Genomic DNA, 15,000 nt, shown 5'->3' with positions numbered 1-15,000 from the left:
ATCTTTTTCTTACAACTCTGTGTTTACTTTTGCTCCCACTTGGATGATCAACTTCTCGGGTAAAGCCTGAGCTAATCCACTGGCTACACTGTGGAGAACTTTTAAAATATTTTCCTTTCTTTAAGTGGTACAAAAACAAAAAAAACCCAGCAAGATAACTAAGTATTTACTGATAAGAGTTTTGTTATATCACACCTACCATATAACACAGAGAGACCATATAGTACATGCTGATGTGCTGTGGTTTGAATGTGATGGTACTGATCCACACAGTTAAAATTTAGGCAACCTGCACAAGAATGATAAAATATGCCTCATGCCCCACACCCTCACCCCATACCATTCACCCTCTTTTCAGCCCAAGAAATAAATAATTTGCATGTGAGCGTCCAATATATATTTGTCCAATGTTCACAATATTTTTCAAGTGCATGCAGCTTGGGCATGAAATGTAATGATGGCTGCTTGCACTTATGGAGGAAGATAAGCTTATCTTCCTCCATGAAGTTCACACTTTACTCAGAAAAAGAGGATTGTATTTTCTATCATACTTCCTATGATGTAAATCACATGAACACTCCACATATACAAAGAGAATAAGGAAAAAAATTGGGGCTGTGATCTTCTGTTCAACATAACATAAAGAATGTAAAAATTAAGCTCACTGCATCTATGGAAAGCTTAAGGTGGAGGAGGTATGGTATTGCGGGGCAAGCACACAAGAATTTTGCACATCAGCTAGCACTGGACACTATTTGCAATACCTGCTGAATCAGTTCCTCATTCACAGCATGTAAAAGTGGTTTGAGGAAGACTCATTATAAGATGGGCCCAATCCTGCTATGTTGGCACAAAAGAGTAGTTGAGTTTAGTTCAATAGATCCTATGATTTACTTGTGTGAGTTGCAGGGTTTCTGGGATCAAGTCCAATATTTGAAAAGTGTTACCTTAGGTGTGTGTCACTAGGCATGACCCTCTTCTGCCAAGTACAGATTTAGAAAAGTCACAAAGTGTTGGGAGATGCTGGCCCATCTATATACTAGCAACTATTTGAGGGAACATTATATAGCTATACAAATATAAAACTATATTTATGTGTATATATTTCCAAGTTGCACAAAGCAATAACAGAATATGAAATAGTACCTATTGCCCATAAGGTATTAGTGGTATTTTGCTATCTGGTTCTGAGTTACCACAACAAATAAGTAGTGATAAATACATGACCCAAGAACTTTTTGTGGCTAAGCCTAATTTTAAAGGGGAGGAAATTTAAAATATTTATATAAAAGACAATTTAGAAAAGAACATATCCAGTTAGTGTATCAGGTTATAACACATCATAAGAGACCACACCACATAAAAAGATGTTAGACAAGTGAATACTACCTCATCTCAACCTATTTGAAAGAGGGTTTGTTTATAGATTCTCTCCTGTTTGTTTTACATTTTCCATGTAAGAAAAAAATCCAATAACTCACAAAAAGATGTAGGTCAAATGTTCTCATCTCAAATCTTCCTTGATGAATAGTGATTTAAGAAGACTACATAAGAAGTGTGTTATTCTCCTTCTGCTCACAGATATAAGTGTTTCAGAAACAGCCGATTTTTAAAAAAAATATACAATGCTACTAAAATTGGAATAGAAAATGTTTTATAGATTAACAAACATTATAATGAATTTGCACAAACTTAACTGACTGTATACATAGCATAATGAAATGCTCTACATCCTTTCAAAGAAAAATTAGGTATTCTAGCACATAGCTTTAGAAAAGCATTGTTCGTAAAAACCTGCATTTTTTCGCAGCTACCATGTAATTTGTGAGATGCATTTTTAAATGATCTGCAACTGCAGCAGGCTTCATCAGTCAGATGATACAGATAGATAATTCACCAAACTGTCACATGATCTTCCATCAGTCTAAAAGATGTGAATATATTGCCACAAGCTTTGGGAATAATGGGTGCACCTGTTTACAGTGTCACCTCTGTTTGCTAATTGTCTCCTTGAGCTACATTTTACTTCTAATGCATTTACTTTTGACAGGCAGTGTCTATTTAGAAATCACATTACTTCAAGTGCAATTGTTCTTTTGTCTATCAAGTAAATGAAGTGTTGTTATACAGATTTCAGGTTCTGATTAGTGAAGTATCAGTGCACCACAAAGGTCAATCAGTTATTTACCTGAAATAACAGAAGTATGACAGGCCTCTAGTTCATGATATAGCCAGCGTTAACAGTATACATTCTAATATATACACACATACATCCTGTTTGAATGTATGTTTACTTATATTATATACATTTATTAAGGGTCATAAAACACTAATTTCTGTGTCGATACCATACAAGGGAAAAGAATTTAAATATTCATGTGGAAAATTGAAATATTAAGAAAACCCAAATATTTTCTCAAGTTATTTAAACTTAAGACAGAAGAAAATATTTAAAACTTGAGACCCAATTGTATAAACACTTATGTATATGAGCACCTTGATTCACACATGTAAGTATTTATATAAAGTGGACTTAATTTTGTATACATTTTTCTTTACTTCTTCTTATAAAATAGCTAGACAACATTAAGTTTAAGGTTGCTTATATGGACTAAAATTAGTATAAGCTACTTCTGGACCAAACAGTACCAAAGAAGATTTTTATTAACAGATATATCTTCAGTTGGATTGTGTACATGAATATGAATATAATGGTAGCAACGCTTAGTAAAATAATGCATATGTATACCTATGCACACAATATATCCATACACAGTATTATACATAGACTATTGAGAACTAAGATTAGAATATTTATCACATAGCCACTTTACTGCATATATATTGATCTCGCCCGGAACTGCTAGAGAAACTGCACTATAACGTCTCACTATTGAGGTGGAAAACAGCATTTCTTAAGTTGCTTGCCAAAGCCTGATTATTCTTCGTACAACTCTGTCAAAGTTGCATATAGAATCATAGAACTGGAAGGGTCCTCAAGAGGTCATTGAGTCCAGTCCCTGCCCTCACGGCAGGACCAAGAACTGTCTAGATCAGGGGTTCCCAAACTTTTTGACACGGGGACCAGTAAATCCATTCATGAGCTTTTGGAGGACTGGTAACATTCATTCGCATATTTGCATATTCATTAAGCAAATTATGAATATTCAGATAAGTTGTTTCTGGTCCTCCCAAAGCCTCCAGTGCCAGCGTTAGCAAAGCTTTTGATACAGTCACCCACAATATTCTTGCCAGCAAGTTAAGGGAATATGGATTGGATAAATGGACTGAAAGCTGGCTAGATCAGAGTTTCCCAAACTTTTTACTTTAGTTGGAACCCATTTTTTTTTCAGTACTGTTTTTTGCAGCCCAAAAATATAAACGTATATAAAAAAAGAATTAAAAATGAATAAATTGTCAGTGTTTCACCTGGCTGCATCCTCCGCCCAGCCTGGGCCAGGGCTTGGGGGACCTTGCGCCACATGGGCACTCCAGGAGGCGGGAGCAGGAGCAGATTGAGGGTAGGATATCTGGCTAGGAGGGAGGGTGCAAGGAGGGGTAGGGTTGCCAGGTGTCTGGTTTTGTACCGGACAGACCGGTATTTCAGGGTTTTGTCCGGAAAACAAATTGAGAAATTACCAGACATATAAAATGCCTGCTATTTTCTAATTAGGTAAGTTTTATTATAATTAGGTGTATCAGTCCTTAGCTGCGAACTGCCTGGCTGGTAGATGTTCTCACACCGCCACAGTTTGGGAAATGCTGGTCTAGATAATCTCTGACAAGTGTCTGTCTAATCTGCTCTTAAATAATCTCACGATGGAGATTCCAACCCCACCTAAGCAATTTATTCAAGGGTTTAACCACCCTGACAGTTAGGAAGTTTTTCCTAATGTCCAACCTAAACCTCCCTTCCTATAATTTCAGCCCATTGCTTCTTGTCCCAGAAGCCAAGGAGAACAATTTTTCTCCCTCCTCCTTGTGACACCCTTTTAGATACTTGAAATCTGCTATCATGTCCCCTCTGTCTTCTCTTTTCTAAACTAAACAAGCCCAATTCTTTCAGTCTTCCTGATATATGATTAAAGAAAACATGACCTAACTCTTTTTTCTTTACCACTCACATAATAGAGAATCATGTGATTGGAATAGTAGTCTCTCATATTAAAGGCTAGGTCAATAACTAAAATTCAGCCATCCTCATGTAAGTTCTATACACACATTGGTTTCTGCACAAGTAACCTCTGGTGGTTACACGGGGATTCCAGCCACCGCTGCTATTTCACCAGTTTGCCAAAAGAAACAGATACAAAAAGCCATGCTTGCCTTAAGTCACATTTTAAATTGGCTCCCACGAGCATTCCTCTACCTTGTTCACTAAAGCACTGTGTATGTTTTCTCAGTATTTAGCATATGCTGTGTAACCTGAGCAGGACTTGTACTGTTTCAGTAGTTGTTTTTCTAAAGTATGTTCCCATCAGGAATATAACTGCATGCAGAATAATACGTTAGAATTGTTCATAAAGATATTTAAAATTTTTGCTGGCAGTTATAAACAAATGTGTATAAAGTAAACAGAAAAAAACGTAACCTTTCCTGTAAATGCAACCTGATAACTTCAAAGCCTCCTGAGTATATCTACGCCAAGATTTGAAGTAAGATAAGAACAATATATGTGGCTACTAGACAAGAGGAATTTTCTATTTATCTATGCAAAGGTAGGTTAAATATAATAATTCATAACTGTTTTCATACACTTATATTTTAAGGGTAAAGCTGCTAAAAAAAATCAAGTCTGAAACTTCCAAAGCATGTTCCTCATCTTCCTACTTTTAAAATCACAATTCAAAACTGTCATTAACCTTGATGGAAGCAGAACGAAGCCCAACCTTTCTAAGTTAGGGTTAGAGCAAGGTACATGGCTTTCTCACAAACCAAACTGATCTCATTGGAAAATGTAGCTGTCCATATAAATCTAGGCAGGTGGCAGAGTGAACACCCACATGGAAAGCATATAGATGTTTTAAACTAATCTAAGTTCCCCCTACTTCAAGCATTGCTATTGTGGCTTAGGCTCTTTAGACAACTACTGATGTTTAGCAAATTACTTCACATCCAGTAAATTGGATGTTCTGTAGCAAAAATTAACTGTGAAGGACCTAATCCTGAAGACATTCATGAACATGATCATTCCTTTTGCATGCAAATGGTCTCCTTCAGATCAATGGGATTTCCTGAATGGAGAAGGACTTGTTAAAGAACTAAACTCCAACAGAATCATGTCCCTAATAAAGTAGCTGTGTTAACATGAAGCTCATTCAGTAGAAACTTTGCACTACCATTACTATGTGATTAGCTACCTCATTGTTCCTGAGATATAATTGGCTGGATTCAGATCAGGTGTAAGCAGATGCAGTTCCACTGACTTCACTGGAGTTTGACCTGTTTGCAATAGGTCTAAGTATTGCCTAGTGTGTTTTATCAGGTAACAATGCAATTAACATCACCACCTTATAGTTTGCAGGTACAGCAGTAAGATACTACCAGAAGCACCAGATACTACTTGGCACCAAAAGAAGAAATCTGAGCACTTAACATGTTATGGCTATTCCTGGTTCTGTGGCTGGATTATGGCTTTGTGCAACAGGAAATGGGTGCAGCAGGACCATGATGCAGAAGAAGAACTCTGGCCAACTATACCATAATTCTCTCTGGGGCTCCCAGGAAATGCATTGCAAAGACAGATCTCCAGAAATAATTTCAAGTGCCTTATGTTCAAAGATGCTGAGTATTCACAGCTTCCCTTGTCTCTAAATCAGTGTGCACTCCTGCTTTCCCAAATACATGGCCAGCCATTACAGCAGATTTGGCAATACTAGCCACAAGTAGGTAATGTGCTGTCCAGCCCCATGAATGTCAGAATTAGATACAGGTGGCTACTTATGTCCTTCACCCCCTGCCCCCATCTTCCCTCTCTAAACACTATCTATTCTTGTGCAAGGGCTAACTAGTCTGATTCTATTGCTTTTCAGGACGTTAACTTCTAGACCATAATATAAAATCAGATATTAATTATGTTTTAAACATATAATATTTTAATAATCTGAAAAATTTTCTAGGAGCTTCCAATAAAATATATAAATAGGGATAAATGTTAGGACATCATTCTCTCCAGGCAGAACTATCCCTAACTTGAGAATGGATCCATCCTCACTCCAAGGCCAGCAGTAAAGACACCATGACTGTGTATCTCAGTAAGTTGTAAAACAATGATTGGGACTCTGTGGCAACTTTCAGCTTTCCCTTGCAGAGTGGCCATAGGGCATGGAGGAGATGCGTAAGCCAATAGCGTGAATAGCAAAGACGACAAATGGAAATGTAGTGGCAATTTTAAAAAGCTGCTGTGTACATTGGTTTTGTTCCTAGTTAGTTTGTGAAATCACAAATGGTGAAATATGCACTGTACACTTAAAACCATGAAACATACTTGGCCACATTTTTGTTACATTCGCTCTTGTGTTTCCCAAACTTAGAATGATTTTTCATCCCCTTCCCTGAAAACCCCTTCTTTTTCATTTATTTTTACATCAAACATATCTAATGTTGTGATAAAATGAGGAAAAATAAAAGATTATTATAAAACACGACATTTATGGCTAGAGTCTTTGGAACATTCATACTGTTACATACATTTTCTCTAAGTATTCAGGAATGTATTGGTATTTTGAAATTATGTATCTCTAATAACACAAAAGTACTTAAGGACAGAAATAGACAGTAATGGAAAATGCAGTCAACTGTTGACAACATATAGAATTTCAGAAAATAATTTACGGAGAACAGCACAGCAGATGAGTCAAAATTTTCTCAAAAATATTTCTTGCCTCCGATAGTCCAATGTAATTCATTTTCTATCTCTGTTCATTAATCATTGTTAAAATTAGTGATCCATTTCTTCCACTCTGCCATCTGCACTCAGCTTCGTAACAAACATGACACCTTCCTGCATAATAAAACCTGACAACTACGAGGATGCATTTCCAAATAGCTTTCTGCATATTTGCACCTCTATAACTGATTCCGTTGTCAGACAAAAGTGGATTATTTAACCAGAGTTCTTTCTTTATCAATTCAATACACAGACGGGTATGTGCACACACACATATTTGTGTGTGTGTGTGTGTGTGTGTGTGTGTAAAATGATCAAGTAAAATCAACTAATTTAAATTAAATGATATTACAGAGAACATACTTTAGATCTGAATTATGGAGGAAGGTATCAATGATCTTATATATTTACGTTTACCCTTCAGTTATAAACGTAAGGAAAAAATATTTGGTTTCATCTTGCAAAGTTTGCACACACATGCAAAAATTATCCTGACCCTTCAATTTCATCAAAAAAATCATTTCATCTCTAGGGCTATGTCTACACCACGGGGCTTTATCGGAAAAAGGTACACAAATTGCACTATGCAATTTGCGTTCCTTTTTCCAATAGTTTTTTCAGAAGATGCTTTTCTGAAATTTGACCCATCTACAATGGGCCACATTTAAGAAAAAAAACCTCTTTTGAAAGAGCCCTAATTCCTCGTGGGAGGAGGAAGACAGGGCTTCTGAAAGAGCACGTCTGCTCTTCCAAAAAGAAAGTGGAAGAGCAGACGCATTCCCTGGATGTGGCTGAGCTTTTCTGGAATTCTAGACATATCCTAGAGCTGTTTTATTTTCTAACCTTTGATCACTGACAATTTCAAATACATATTTTTAAGATGAAATCTACAAGCAATGAGAAGATATAAATAAACACACAAATAAATAATTAGAACTCAATATGTCATTTTCATACAGTTAGGGCCAGTCTGCTAATATCTTGGGAACTATCAGCACACAAAAGAGATCCTGGTTCAGATCTTGGTCTCTTTCAGTCCCTCCATAAACAAAGATTGGAAAGACTTGACAGCAGTGATTTTCACAGGTACTGAGCACATGTAATGTCTACAGGAGGAACTGAATTTTGGACCTCTGGAATACAGTGCATTAGCCTCTACAGCTTGAGCTAAAACTCATTCTTTCTCTCTTTAAGTGGTCTCAGTGGCACTGCTCACCACAACCACTAGGTGTGTGGGTTAAACACACACAGCTCCCATCAATGCTAAAAGAAGCACCTCAGAAAATTAGGCCACTAGCTGGAGTTCCTAATATTAAGCCAGAGACAACTTCAACAGAAGTCCATAAGAATGTTTCTATTGATCAATAAGACCCAGAGTGAACCATTTTGTTCCACAGAAACTTCTGTGGCAAATTAATGATCAGAGCTAATGGGCCACCTCTACTGGAAGACAGTAGCCATGATTGACCTCAAAGTGGAAGTGGGAGACACAAAAGCAGGGATCATACTGGAATCTCTCAGGATCTAAATATGATCATAAAGAAGCCATTGATCTTAACAAAAAATCATGAATGCTCCCCATACACTAAATTGTAACTTGGAAAACAACAGTCAGAGTTAAACCTTCCTCATCTTTAACTTGACACTTTGGCTTTGTCTACACTGGCATCCCTTCCAGAAAAAGGATGCTAATGTAGCACTTTGGAATAGGCAAATCCGCGGGGGATTTAAATATCCCCCGCAGTATTTGCATTAACATGGCTGCCGCTTTTTTCCGGCTTGGAGATAAGCCGGAGAAAAGCGCCAGTCTAGACGTGATTCTCCGGAAAATAAAGCCTTTTCTGGAGGATCTCTTATTCCTACTTTCAAGTAGGAATAAGAAATCCTCCAGAAAAGGCTTTATTTTCCGGAGAATAATGTCTAGACTGGCACTTTTCTCCGGCTTTTCCCCAAGCTGGAAAAAAGCGGCAGCCATGTTAATGCAAATGCCGCGGGGGATATTTAAATCGCCCGCGGATTTGCCTATTCCAAAGTGCTACATTAGCATCCCTTTTCCGGAAAGGGGTGCCAATGTAGACACAGCCTTTGTGTCAATGATAGATTCAGCAGGTGTCTTGTAACAGTGAGCGGAGTTACAAAATCCTGAGTCATCTTACCCTATTGAGTGATATCTCAACTCACCAGAATGAGATAACGACACTGTGGAAACTATAGAATCTTTCTTTTTGTCAGTTTCCTATCTTCTATGTTTTCAGGGATGGCCTCCAAAATGTGCACATCAGCACATGCCCGCAGTTATGTGTGTAAGCTACGGAACTGCTGGCCCAGTGCATATCCATATACACGCCCTTGTTCACAAATCGGTGCCTACATACATTTTATTACTCAAGTTTCAGAGGACAGATGAACATCTAGGAGAAACATCAGGGGAGGCAGTATGGTCTATTGTTATAGTACCTGACTTTGACTTGTCTTCTGTGGCCAGCTCTGCCAGGTGACCTTGGGCAAATCACTTCACCTCTATGTGCCACAGTTTCACATCTGCAAAATGGAGATAGCAATACTTGCCTCCTCTGAGATCTGCAGATGAAAAGCATTATTATTTGGCTCTTTATGTTTTTATTTAAAACAAGCTTTATATAAAATCTATTGATGATAGTATTGTATCATGTAAAAAAAATAAATGACTGGATTTGAAAAATAAAATCTCTTTTGACACCTTTAAATCTTAGTCTCAATTTAGCCATCACCATCTTCCTCTTTCAGATGCATATGTAACAAAAATCCTCAATAGATGAAATTCCATTGCATCATCTTAGGGGGCAATGAAACTTATGAATTTATTCTACTGTGTTATCAATATCCACCTTGTAACAGATAAAAATGTGATAAAAGGGACTTAAAGCTCAGGCCCAACAGGTCAAATTAAAATTTAAATAACTCATCCAATCTTAAAAATGAGAAGCAGCAATCTAATCTCAGAACAAAGGACCCAATTCTGCCTTCAAATATGTGAGTGCCACTTCCACTGATTTGGAAGTGGGAATTCTATATGCATATGAAGACAAAATTGGGCCCTGAGTGTCTGCAAAAATAGATTTGCAAAATTAAGCAATTGTTCCATTAGAGCAAGTCAGAGAAAATATACAAATCTACCCAAAAATATTTTTGATATAACAGTATCTAATATCACAACAAAGGACTTTCGGAAAAAAACTGCATTTGAGATGAAAGTATCTATGCAAAGCTCAAATCAGATAAGAATTAAACAGCTGAAGTATAAACTTTGGAAAAATCAGGATTTATAATAGATCTAGCAATTAATTGCTAGTGCTAGCAGGGCCATACAGATATTTTAAAACATTTCAGATTAGAATCTTACTATCTACACAGTGGAATTTTAACCTAAGGGTGTTGTTTAAACATTTCTTTATGATTTTGTTTTTTTAATATTTAATCTTAATTTGCCATGCAGTATCTGGAAATTGAGTGTGTAACCTATTTATTCATTCAACATATTCTTAAAGCTTTCAATAAATATTTGAGAGCAACTTGCAACAATCCTTTTTAATCTTTACCCTGAACAAATAAACAAACAAACAAAAAGAAATAGGCATAGTCTCTATAGTGGGATCGTTTGCCTTCTAGATTTCTTTTTTCTTCATGTGTCTGCATACTGACACATTCAATTTCAGGTTATCAGCACATCTGAATTACAGAATACTGATGGGGATAGAGGGCAGGCCTCTCTGGACTGATTAGCATCATTTAAGAAAGCATTCACTTGCTTGCTTCATTGGCTGCAGGGATTCCATGATGGGTGGCCTTTTAGCATTAGAAGTCAATATGGAGCAGTCTCATTTAAATTAAATATGGACAAAAGATTTGATTGTGGTTATTCATAGATAACCTTTTAATTTTAAAGCTAGACAGTTTGGGATTTCTTAAATTTTATAACTTTAATATTCTTTGTTTTCCTTTCTTTTAACTCACCTCTTGCACAAATATTGTGTATTATTTATGTTGAGCAAAACTTAAAATCAAAGCTTATTTCCAAAGAAATGTCTGGATCAAAATTCAGGAAAACCTTTTAACCTAGTAAGCATTTGACTATAATGGAAGCATAGTTCCTGATTCTAATCTATAAATGTATGTAAATCCACATTGAAAAAAACCACATTTGTATATATGAGACATAGACTTCCATCAGAATGAGTCACAGATGTGACCAAGTATTTCATTCATAATTTATGGTTCATCATATTGTAACCTTTGTTGGGAAAACCCAAACCACTGGAATGCTTGAAAGTTTTAAAGTACAACAACAGAACTTTGATCTCAGAGAAATAAATATTCACCTCCGCTGAGATATACTTATTACATAAGCCTAAACATGAATAGATAATGATACAGCTCTCACTAACTGAAGGATTTACATATGTTTACAATATACACTGGCCACTGGAATCATGGAAATAATGGATAGGAGAATTTTTGACTTTCAAGTGGAAATGACCTTTACTTTGAGGGCTGGCTGCTATGATATGGGATAAGCTCAGCCAATCAGGGACACAAAATAAATACTGTGCTACTTCCAACACATGACTTGTCCCATGAGACTCACCCCAACAGACTAAACTTGAACTTAAAATACATCACTAACAACGGTCCAAATAAATTTAAAGTTATCCAGATGAAGGGGGAAATACTGCAGTTCCCTCTATGGTTAGTTCACAGACATGAACAAAATTCCAGCAAACCATTTTTGCCCTGCAGACTCTCTTCAAATTCAAATCAAGATTGATTTAAAGTACTTTAATGGGACAAATCAAACAGCATAATTTTCACAAAGAACATCTGAAATAGGTGGCATACTCTACCTTCACATGTATGCATCTTCTAGTTACTTCACCAGTTGTCATATAGGGGAACATCCATTCTATTCACAGAATTACTCCTATCTTCCTACGTTCTCACAACTCTTTGCTCATGCAAGTCTCTACACAATACTAAATGTGAGATAGTGGAAGGAGTCCAGAACAGGTCCAGAAGGCTTACTGGGGTTATACATACTATCAATTGGTCATTTAGCAGTTTACAGACTTGCCAATTACAGTAAAACTCCAATAGTCTGGCATCCAATTGTACAGCACTCCTGATAGTCCGGCATCAAAATGGCAAGATCCTAGTGAGTGAGCTTCAGCAAAAAACAAGTCACAAGGCAATGGCAGCAGCTGAACTGAGCGAAAAGGGTAAAAAAGGTTAAAAAAACCTAAAACATTACAGTATACTGTATACAGTATTTACAATAAAAAGGGTTAAAACACTTTATATACAGCATATACTGTATACAGTGTGTGTGTGTGTGTGTGTGTGTGTGTGTGTGTGTGTATATATATATATATAATATATATATATATAACCAGCTTATAGTACCTCCTGATAGTCCGGCATATCCGATAATCTGGCACCACCTAGGTCCCAAAGGTTCCAGATTATCGAAAGTCTACTGCATATGGGAATTCAAATTTTAGGTTTTCGCTTCCAGTCATTATATGACATCTTCACACCCTTCTGCTTCATTACACCAATCACATGCTCAACATCTATTTTGTCCACTTTTAAATGGAGTCAATCAAAACAGAGAAGCAAAGTGCTCAGGAGTATTTCACTGTAACTGAAACATGCCTAAAAAAGCCCTTCACAAATGTTTCCAGAATGCTTCATACTGCAGCCCCTGTACAGTTCCTAAATGACACCCTCCCCTCCATGTCAGAAATTAGGAATTGTGAGGGCTATTGAGCACTGAATTTGCAACAGCGCTTAGGCATAAAGTTATTTAGCACAGATGTTTTTGTAACTGTGATCCACTGGAAAAACAAGGAGTGTTCAATGGCCCTCACTCTCCCACCTGCATAGTGGTGGTCTAGAGCAAGTAAGCTGAGTATAATATATAACAAGTAGGCATAGTGGCTGGATCAGATGTGTATAAGCTTTTCTCTAACAGTGTTATTCTGCTTTGTTTATGAAGGGATGTTGGGAGGGGAGTAGCATTTATAAAAAGACCCACATATTAAAAAGGGGTGAAATAGATTTTACATGGCTGGCTTTGAACCTGGGAATCTCCCACAGTGCAACTAATTGCATTGCCAACAAGACACAGGAGTACACCCACAAGCAGCATAAAATGTAACTGCGAGGGGTGTGATGATGGGTCTTTATAAATAATAGATGCATCCCAAGGTGCACTTGTGACTCTGCTGTAAATGTAGGTATTTTCCATTAGGCAGATGAGCATCAACATACATCTAAAGCGCAACAGCAATCATAGGGGGAAAGGAGTTGCTTCTAGAGCAAGAGACACATGCAGCTTAAATAAAAAAGTGATGAGCATTGCATGAACATAGACTAGTGAACTCATCATCAGGTTAATGATGTCTCTCTTGTTCACACATATGGCCTTAGTTGCTCTCAGAGAAACATCCCCCAAGTTCAACTTTCAACACAAATGTGAACAACAGAGCATTCTTGGGGAAGCCCAGTCCTTTCCCTCTCCCTTTGCTGCTGTGGAATGGGGAAACAGAATGGCAGGCCTCTCCCCTGAAGGGTTTTACAATCGGGACAGTGTGCTTCTTCCTCCAATGCTATTCATGCAAGATGAAGCAAGTGAAACATTTGTCAGTCTTCCTGAAAACCTTAGAAAAGCAGGCTAAAGGCAAATACCCAGTCTCAGCTAAGAACAAGTAAAGACAAATGGACTGATCTTAATATGAAATTGTCTTATCTTCATGCACATTATCATGAAAGTCTGGGGTTCTCCACCACCCCCAACTTCCAACAATCCTCCAGGGAGTGTGAATGCACAAGAATCAAATACCGTCCTCCGGGCACACTAAATCCTTACAAAGAATGCACATGGCAGGTTTTCTCCCAACTGAAGTTGGCGCATAGAGAAGCAATAATGGATCATTCCAGTGATGTCATTCAAGAAGTATCTTCTTCATTATTAGTTTAATTTTTTTAATGTAAAAACTCATAGGTGCTTAATGGTATATAGATATCAGTGATGTCATATTCTGTCTTTAAGTGACACAAAACCACTCATCTTTGCCTCATAGCTCTTTTTCACCTCACTCTAAACAATGCATATTCTGACTCCAAAAAACCCATAAACTGATATGGCCATACGCTGTACAATGGGCTTGCAAAGATAAACATTCACACTTGGATTATTGTTTTTGCAAGACATTAATCTATAATATGGACTCAGTTCTTGTGCCAAGTTGTCATAATTTCAAAATTGGCTACAACAACCACACAGTAACTTTTTACAACATTTTTATAAGCAAACCTCACACTGACATTGCAACTGTTCATGACCATAAACTTCACCCATGCTGCTTTGTACTGTGATCCAGTCAGAGCTAACAAACTAAGCAGGGTGCAGCCAGTGCTTCATCAGGAAATCAGGAAGGTACACCTCAGATGCCCTTGATTTCTCCATTCTCTCCTACTTCTCCTCCTACCTACATGGTGGTTCCTGCAAGCATCTCTTACAATTTGATCTCCCTCCCTCTTGCATGTTCTGCAGTATTCCCTGAGATGATCTTTCTACCACTAAGACCTTCCTTCTAATCCCGTGACTCTGTCTTCTTAGATCTCTTCTCATGGATTTCTTGACAGCAATTTAATTTAAATAGTTAAAACTAAGCTCCTTGTCTTTCCTTCCAATTCTTCACCTTACTCCACTTTCACTGTCACTGCTGACAATACCACTTTCCTCCCTGTCATTCCAGACCATACTCCGGGCATCATCTTTGACTCCTCCTCTTAAATGAGCCACACATTTAAATCATATCTCTATCTTCCCACTTCTTCCTGAACAATGAACCAACCTTTTCTAGCTACACAGCCACTACTACTCCTGTCTAGGCCCTCCTCAACTTCCATCTCAATTACTATTGTCACTTGCCTAGGGGTCTTCTGGATATCCAGTCCCTCTGAGCTGTTCTGCAATATGAATAATAAAATACACCAATAAATGATGAGGAAGTTTTGTAGCTTCTTTACAGGTGGCACTATATTCTGTGCCTCAGGTCCTGAACCAACTC

General features: G+C 37.4%; 1 protein-coding gene across 16 annotated transcripts in view; it reads right to left on the bottom strand.

Annotated features, from left to right (window-relative positions):
• Nucleotides 1-15,000, bottom strand: part of ZNF536 (zinc finger protein 536) — a 456,239-nt gene that overhangs the window by 407,468 nt on the left and 33,771 nt on the right. For 2 of the 16 annotated variants that reach the window (XM_089781484.1, XM_089781481.1), the window contains exon 1: nt 9,347-9,484. The exons of the other annotated variants lie outside the window; for them this stretch is intronic. The gene's annotated coding sequence lies outside the window, so the exon portion shown is untranslated. Of the gene's footprint in view, nt 1-9,346; nt 9,485-15,000 lie in introns of those variants that run through there. 16 annotated transcript variants of the gene reach the window in all.

This window comes from Pelodiscus sinensis, chromosome 12 (assembly GCF_052426305.1).
Source record: "Pelodiscus sinensis isolate ZL-2025 chromosome 12, ASM5242630v1, whole genome shotgun sequence".
NCBI lineage: Eukaryota > Metazoa > Chordata > Testudines > Trionychidae > Pelodiscus > Pelodiscus sinensis.
Note: the sequence above shows the minus strand (reverse complement) of the source record. Positions and strands in the feature narration are given on the sequence as shown.